Here is an 8,076-nt window from a genome sequence, read left to right as displayed (position 1 = left end):
TACGCTCTGGTGGCTAATGTTATTCCACCACATCTTCACTCAACTTAATCATGACATTTGTCTCAATAGAATCTGGGCTTAGTATGGAAACTGAATCACGCGGTGTCACAAAACTGTGTCACTACGTTAAATCTTAACGAAAATTGTATCAACTATCTAGAGTCGAATTGTTTGTCCAATCATTCTGAAATTTGTTCAAAAACTGAGTTCTTATATAAGATATCTCAGCCAGTTTGAAAATAAAAAATGTGATCAGAAATTCAATATTTATGTTTAAAGAAATGCTTGTGTTTATCTTAGAGTAGTTGGGGTTCCTTCGGGTCTACGGTTAGCGCCTTAGGGTCCATGAACGTCTTGTTAAAAACTTTTTCTTTTGTTTTTTAATTCAAATTAAATAACCAGATTAATTGAATACGATGAATTATTCTTTGTATTAAGGTAATGTTTAAAATGCAAATAACAATAACTCGTATGAGTTTTGGGTTCACCTAAACTATCAAAAATGCCTCATTAAACATTTACGTTAGTGATCCATTAAAACAAAATAAAACGGAAACAAAACAACCAGATCATCAATTTATATCACACTTAAATAAATTAGACGGTATGACGTAGAATTAACTTACAGGGAGATACATTTCAACTGGTGGTTCACTCCTCCTATATAAGGTTGGGGTCGATATGCATCTACTGCGATTGAAAAGAAAGATATGTATACTTTATACTGCACATTAATTGGATATTTAAGAAAAAATATGTTTGTTGTTTTTTTTTTTCTTCAAAAATACGTAACGCGTCTTACTTTCATCACGTGTACACCCAAGATTTCCATATTCTGCCTCTGACTGGCCAACTGGTTGCAAATGTCCCTCACGACTTCAACACTAAGCATACACAACTGAAATTTCAAGTTGTACAGCCCATGTATATGAAAACAAAAGGGAAAATATTTCATTAGCAGGCCGGCGACAAGTTGTATTATTTTGTACAATGCCGACGTAGCTCGAAACATTTGCACCATTAGTAGTCCATATGTTATCGATAAAAATCTTTACATTTATTTACAATATGGCTGATATAATTTTTATAATATCGTGTGTTGTGTTTATTTGTGCTATTAAGAATTTATGCGCTTTTTCGACCATTATCATGTCGTAGTGGTTGTCCGGTAATAAGTTTTGTTCCTTAGATTGATTAAAAAAATGTGTTTCCATAATTGTGCACTGATGAAAAAAAGGGCAATTGAATGTACTTTCATAATACCATTAGTGAGTTTTTTGACAATGTATACATTATTAACAACATATATTTTACTCGTGTACTGATGTGGTATTAAATGAACAATAAAGCAATGTATTCTACGGCTTGAATAGTTGATGGTCGTTCTATTTACTTAAGCCATAAAAACATATAGTTTCTGTAACATTAATAAACCCTTCAGGTATGATTAAAAGAACAGGCATAGACAACTGAATGAATACTTGAAAAAAAATTCATTTAGAAATAATACAAGAACACGTCTACAGACCAAAACTCTAGTTTTAAATCGCAGATGAAGAACACGTTTTTGATGTGCTATAGGGTTGCAGTTATTCATTTGACACTACTAACCTTAGAGAACATAGGCCAACAAATACTTATAATAAAGCAAATTATTTGCCACATAATACGGAAGTAAAATCCTATTTGGAATCGCCAATAATTATTGTCCAACCCTAGTCCGGGCAAAACCGTAATTGTTCACGGCAAAGGGGGGCTGACTTAAAAGGAGTGGACAAGGATTTTGAATAACGGATACTTATTTATTTATATCTTGTTTTTACTTCGAACTGTTGTTCCACTCGTGTAGTTGTCAAATTATTGTATTTTCCAATCATGAAACTGGTGGACACTTTCGAACTGTCTGGTCACCACGTGATGTGTCCCAACAAAAGAGCTTCCGCCAAGATAGGTGTATTGTTCTTGTATACAGACTGGGCCAGTATTGGGCACAAAGTTGCAAAAATACAAGGAGCATGTGAATGCTCCTTAATCAATCCGTATTATCTAAAATATATATCAGGTACGTCCTTTATTTATTCTAAACATGTTAATGGCAACACATGTTCAACACCATCGCAGGCGGATATATTTGATAAAAAGATATTCATTGTTTAAAAGTAAATATCGTTTTACCTTTGTTTGGACCATGCTAACCCTTTGTTCGCGCAACGCTTCGAAATCTGTAATGGTCTGACACAGTTTTCAATTGTGTGCTTGTGAAATGAGATTGTCGAGCAGATAAATGTTCCTGTTCGCCTAACACCAGCGCTGAAAATACAATACGCAATCTTCAGCGTGGTTCATCGAATGTTGATTGTAGCATAATTTCGTTTTCTTGCAAACAACCCGTATCTTTACAAATCTAATATCAAATATCGTATTTTTGAATTGATACTAGTTTACCTGCAGTGAACCAGGATTGGTGAAAGATGGTCTTTCTGAGTATCCCCCCGCTCTCCAAAGTCAACAAGACACCAGGCCGTGTCAGAAACACCTTGTCTAGCCACGATTTAAATGTGAACTGCTTGACCATCCTGGTATCATGTCCCTATTGACTCCAATACAGTCAATACATACTTACAAATACCGAAAATATTAAAGTGAAGGAAAACAAACAAAATAATGAATGATCAAATTAATGCTTGCAAATTATTAAATACCCGTTTGATACAGCACGTTTGTGTAATGAAATTAAATGACCGCTTTTGTTGACCGGTTGCAGTAAACGATAACGAGGCATGGTATAGGGGAGAATACCCTTGTCTTATGTGAGTTAGGGTTAGGTTAGGGATCTGGTTAGGTTAAGGTTATGGGTTAAGGCTAACCCAACCCAAAACCGACCCTTACCCTAACCCTTACCATAACCCTCTACCCCCCCCCCCCATGCGCATTACAATACCATGCCTCGCTCGTTGTCGATGTCCGCTTCCCAATTAAAACATACCTTGTGATTGTAAATGTCCTGATGTTGTAATCAAGCATCTGCTCTCGACATCAACGTGCTTGACGTCAATTCGTCCGTACTTGCACACCCGTTCAGCGCATCGGGCCAATATTGCAAGCATTTTATCTGCATTATAATACGTTTTGTAAAGCACTCTTAACTTGTGTTTCATCATACAAGATACAATATCAACGAGTCTTTAGCAGTTTTATACGTTTGTTTTTATTGTCAACATGTATATCAACAATTATCACATATGATGCACTGTTAGTATGCTTATGCTTTGATTTTAAATAAACATGAACTGTAAACAAAACATCAGGTATAATGCAATACCGTTCCTGTTTCAATCAAATTTGTCAGCATCACAATGATGTCCATCCTTTGCTGCCATATCGTTCGCCAGAAGTCATCTAAATTTTTCTCCGTTGCCCCCTTTTTTTACGAGACTTGAAAATATGTGAGTTATACTAGCCGGTGAGTTTAAATTGATAAAATATATTTGCGAAATGTTTTTTACCAAAAAGAAGAAATTCGCTACACTAAACGAACAAAATTCACGGAATATACTCTGGTATGATGTGTTTGTTTTTCAATAAATACGATGCTTTACTTACCCTGAGAAGCAATGCATTTCTTTGCCTGTTTAAAGCCCTACATTAAAAATTTATAATTTAAATATTTAATTACTTTAAGTTTTCTAATTTTCATATTTCAGATTGTTTAATTCATTAACTTATCTTTAAATGTTTAATTGAACACGCGATGTCTGTAACAAACAGTTCAGATGAAAAAAACATTAAAAAAAAACATGAAAAGAAAAACATATTGATGATAAGAATAACACTGATATAACCGAAATAAAACGTTTACGTGTATATAGCTCGCGTTGATATATTCAGATTCTCCATCGAACTCTATCGTCAACGGCACACGGTTATAGTCGTCTGAAAACAATTGAGCGTATGGTATATCCTTAAGAACCAATATGTAATTCGACGAATTTTTGGTCTAAAAATGTACATATATGATTATTGTAAGTGCTTCTGAAACAATGACATTTGAAATGTATATGACGATAGTGTATTTTGAGTCATTTGCCTTTAAAATATTGTGAAACTGGACCTGACGAAATACAAATAAACTTAACGTACAAGCAAACATCAGCTTGTAGCGATTCCTGCCTTTGTTATCTTCGGAAGATGCTATGTCGTGCTTATGGATATGCCCGCTTCTTAATTTCTTAAATAGAATAATTTTATTGTTACGATGATGTTTAATAATTAAACATATAACTGATTATTAAAAAATTATATTTAAACTATTTTTTTACTTTAAATTCGTCTTCAAAGAATGTTGAACCACTTCGCAATTCCTCGTGGATGTAGTCCCAGAGTTTATGATTTTTATTCCACGGCTAAGTGTCTTGAAGCTGTAGTAATCATGGTCATCACTTGGGACGGGATTCTCTTTTCCAGACAATAAACTGCTGACATCTACAATTTCAGTAGACATTTTAAAAAGATTTTGCAAAGAACAAATGTTATGCTCTATATAACATATTAACATGCTTGTTTATTAAAATTAAACGTTTATTTGCATATTCGTTTACGCCCTATGGTGCTTTCTGATAGTATGTGCCACCTTATATGGGCAATTCGGCGTTCATCGTTTATTTTTCGAATGTTTATGATGATGTCCACTGCTCGATACGTATTCTTAGTTTCGCTTATACATGTATTCATCTTAAATGAAACATTTTAAGTTATGTGCAGTTATTTTTCAAAAATATGTCACGTATACTGTTAAAGCGGCGTTCGCTTTGTCTTCTACGGAGACGATTTTTTCCATCATTAGCCCGATCGAGATGATCAAATCTCGTATAGGAACATGTCTCTATCTTGCTGATGTAGAATTTAGTATGACATTCTTTACTGAAATTAAATCAATCATAAGATCTGACAGAATGATATTGTTTTTAAACAATGGCCTAAATAAAAGTCCGCGACTTGATATTACTTTGTATTGTAACATATAATATTGTAACATGCAAAAGTACTTACGCATGTAGCTTTTGCCGCCTGCAATATAAGGTAAATACAGTCATTCCTATATGATAACAACAGCTGCGACGCAACCGCCAACTATTCAAGCCACGTTTACGGTTCTACTTTCTCCTATCTGTTTGTGTTCTGAAATTGAACACTATATTTATAAATTGGTACTTTACATATGAAACCTGCTTTATATTTTTCTCTCGTGTATGTTCATGCGCGTGTTCTGTGAAGGGTAACGAAAAGTTTCGTAAAGCATTCACGGTTAATACTGAAACAATACTTTTTTACGTGTACAGAAACCATTTTCCATCATGAATCCATCGTGGCATTGAAGAGACATTAAGCAGGATCCATTGACGTGATGACACTTGTCGCAGTGGACAGTTGATAGGGCAGCTTTGCCGTAGAAACCAGATATACAGGCTGTGTGACAACAATAAAATGAATATAATGCGAATAGTAGTATGCGAAAAGAATTATCTACACACCATGGATTGTCACAGGAGTAAGGAATATTCCTCGACGCCGCAGGTCGTTATATATTTGTAATATTAAATTATGGGGCATGTTTCGACGTAATGGGGCAAGAGGCATGAACTATTATTACATACAAATATGCTGTTTATTTCTTCTCTTGTTTGTCCAAGCAGGAGTTTTGCGAGGAAAAGGCAAGCTTCGCGGAGCATTCACAGTTAATCCTTTAACAATACTTTCTTACGTGTACAGAAACCATTTTCCACCCTGAACCCATCGTGGCATTGAAAGACCCTGCGCACGATCCATTTACGGGATGGCACGTTTCGCAGTGACAGTTCATAGAGCAGCTTTGTCCGTAGAAGCCGGGTGTACAGGCTGTGTTACAACAATAAAAGGAATATAAATTGAATAGTAGCATGCGATAACAATTTTCTAAACACTAATGATTGTCATATGAGTTAGGATTATCCCTCAACGCCGCAGGTCGTTATATAGTTGTAACATTTAATTTCGGGGCATGTTTTGGCCTAATGGGGCATGAAGCACAGTATATTATTACATACCAATGTATTAAAATTTGTGGACAGAAGTTTTCAGAAGGACAAGATTTGTAAGGTATTTGCTGTACATGTCTATATAAAATACATGACGCTTAAGGTTTTCAGAGTGTTTGTTTAACTTAAGTTAAATGATGTAATAATACATTGTACGATTTTAATATGTTATATATCGAATATACCATGGTCGACCTTTTGTTTTCAGAGATGTTAATTTTTTAAATTATATCTATATGCATTCATTACTAATCATCATAGAACAGCTATTCTAAATGGAAAAAGGGGCAAAAGTTATGTGTTTGTTTTGAAAACCATAAAATCGCACATAAAAAACTTCCTATCTGAAGAAAAATTTAAAAACTTACACTGTGTTGAAAAGTGTACGAGTACTTATGTGGAAACATGTGGCAAAAAACTGACGGTAAAACAGACAGAAATCATATATTAAAACGAAACAACTAGAACTGAGGAAAATTATATGATAACTTATTAAGCGAAAGTAACCAGCTATTTAAACAACACAATTTCACAATTGTAATATCATAATTAATAAAGTGCAATAAGTCAATAATGTGGAGGCTAATGACGATCGAGCACTGCACATTCCCTTAATAAAATGTATATGCCAAAGATGTATCACCAAATCATTATTTTATTTTTGAAGTGAAGGGGTATAATAATGAGCTTAAAACAAATCTCATAGGAACAATTTCGTTACGTTTACGGGCTCATTTATATCTGCGAAATCCATAATACATTATAGTTAAACAGAATGCAACATTATAAACATGCATTTTTGTGGAATTCCAAGGTTGACTTAATTAAATCTAACTTAAATCAGGTTAGTGTTCTTTCAAAATAAGTAATTAGAGCACAACTATTGATTGCATTATTCAAATGTATGTCAACCTACCCACGCTGAAGTTAACACGTGTCGAAAAGGGACGCCATCCCCATTCTGACATTTACCGGAATTTATCAATATAATAATGACATGCTCATTTGCAATCTACGACAAAGATTAATATTTCATACATAAGATAACATTACAAATAATGCAAACTCCATATGAATTAGTAAATATTTTTTAATATTACCAACGCTACAGTTAATGTTAGTCAACCCAGGATCACATTGCTCATCGGGACAGTTACCGGAGACATGGTTACAGTTGGCACCTTGTAGACAATGACACTCTGAGGAGCAGTTCAAACCAAATAACCCTTCTTCACATGCTGTAAAGGTGGAACAAGAGGAAGTAATATTAGTAGCTATACAGTAATAGTTAACAAGGTTAATCTAAAATCATGTATCGAAAACAGTAAGAAGTATGCTTATTATTCAGGTTTTTCGTGCAATTTTATAAACACCGTAGCAACGTTAAAATATAACGTTTAGCTGTCAGCTTTCAAAAAATTTACTCTTTCCAATGCTACAGTTACTATGAACATAAAGAACAGGCCTGAATCACAAGCTTTAACATATTATTATATTATTAATATAGTTTAAATTAAGATTAAAACAGTAAAGGTCTACCCGGCATAACTAAACAACAATGCGAAATACAATTTCAAACTGTTGAAGTATAGAAAAACATTATATTGAGAGACGACGAACCCCCACACAAGTTAACGTCGTAATATTGATCGCGCGTTAAACACGACTTGAACAGAAACCTTTAATATTCCTTATCATAATTATATCTAAATCGCTCGCTAAAAAGTCGAACACGCTTTGTTTACTTGTTTTTACATATTACAAAAACATTACTCCGACATTCGCTGAAATATAAATTATGATAATAAGTAGTGCAAACATATTCACATTTAACCTTTAATATTTTTGACTTTACTAGTCTTAAAATAATACTTCATTGAGTAAATTAGATACGAAACCGCATGTTTTTACATACCTTCGCTACAGTTGCCATGCGTCCATCTAGCTGCACATGTGTTATTGGGGCAGGTACCATCAATATGATGGTAAGTTTCATTGTTGT

General features: G+C 34.0%; 1 pseudogene; it reads right to left on the bottom strand.

The window, feature by feature from the left end:
* Positions 1-2,575, bottom strand: part of LOC127839963 (spectrin alpha chain-like) — a 19,979-nt pseudogene extending 17,404 nt beyond the window's left edge.
* Between the last annotated feature and the right edge of the window lie 5,501 nt (positions 2,576-8,076).

The sequence above is a fragment of the Dreissena polymorpha genome, chromosome 7, assembly GCF_020536995.1.
Source record: "Dreissena polymorpha isolate Duluth1 chromosome 7, UMN_Dpol_1.0, whole genome shotgun sequence".
Taxonomy (NCBI): Eukaryota; Metazoa; Mollusca; class Bivalvia; order Myida; family Dreissenidae; genus Dreissena; species Dreissena polymorpha.
Note: the sequence above shows the minus strand (reverse complement) of the source record. Positions and strands in the feature narration are given on the sequence as shown.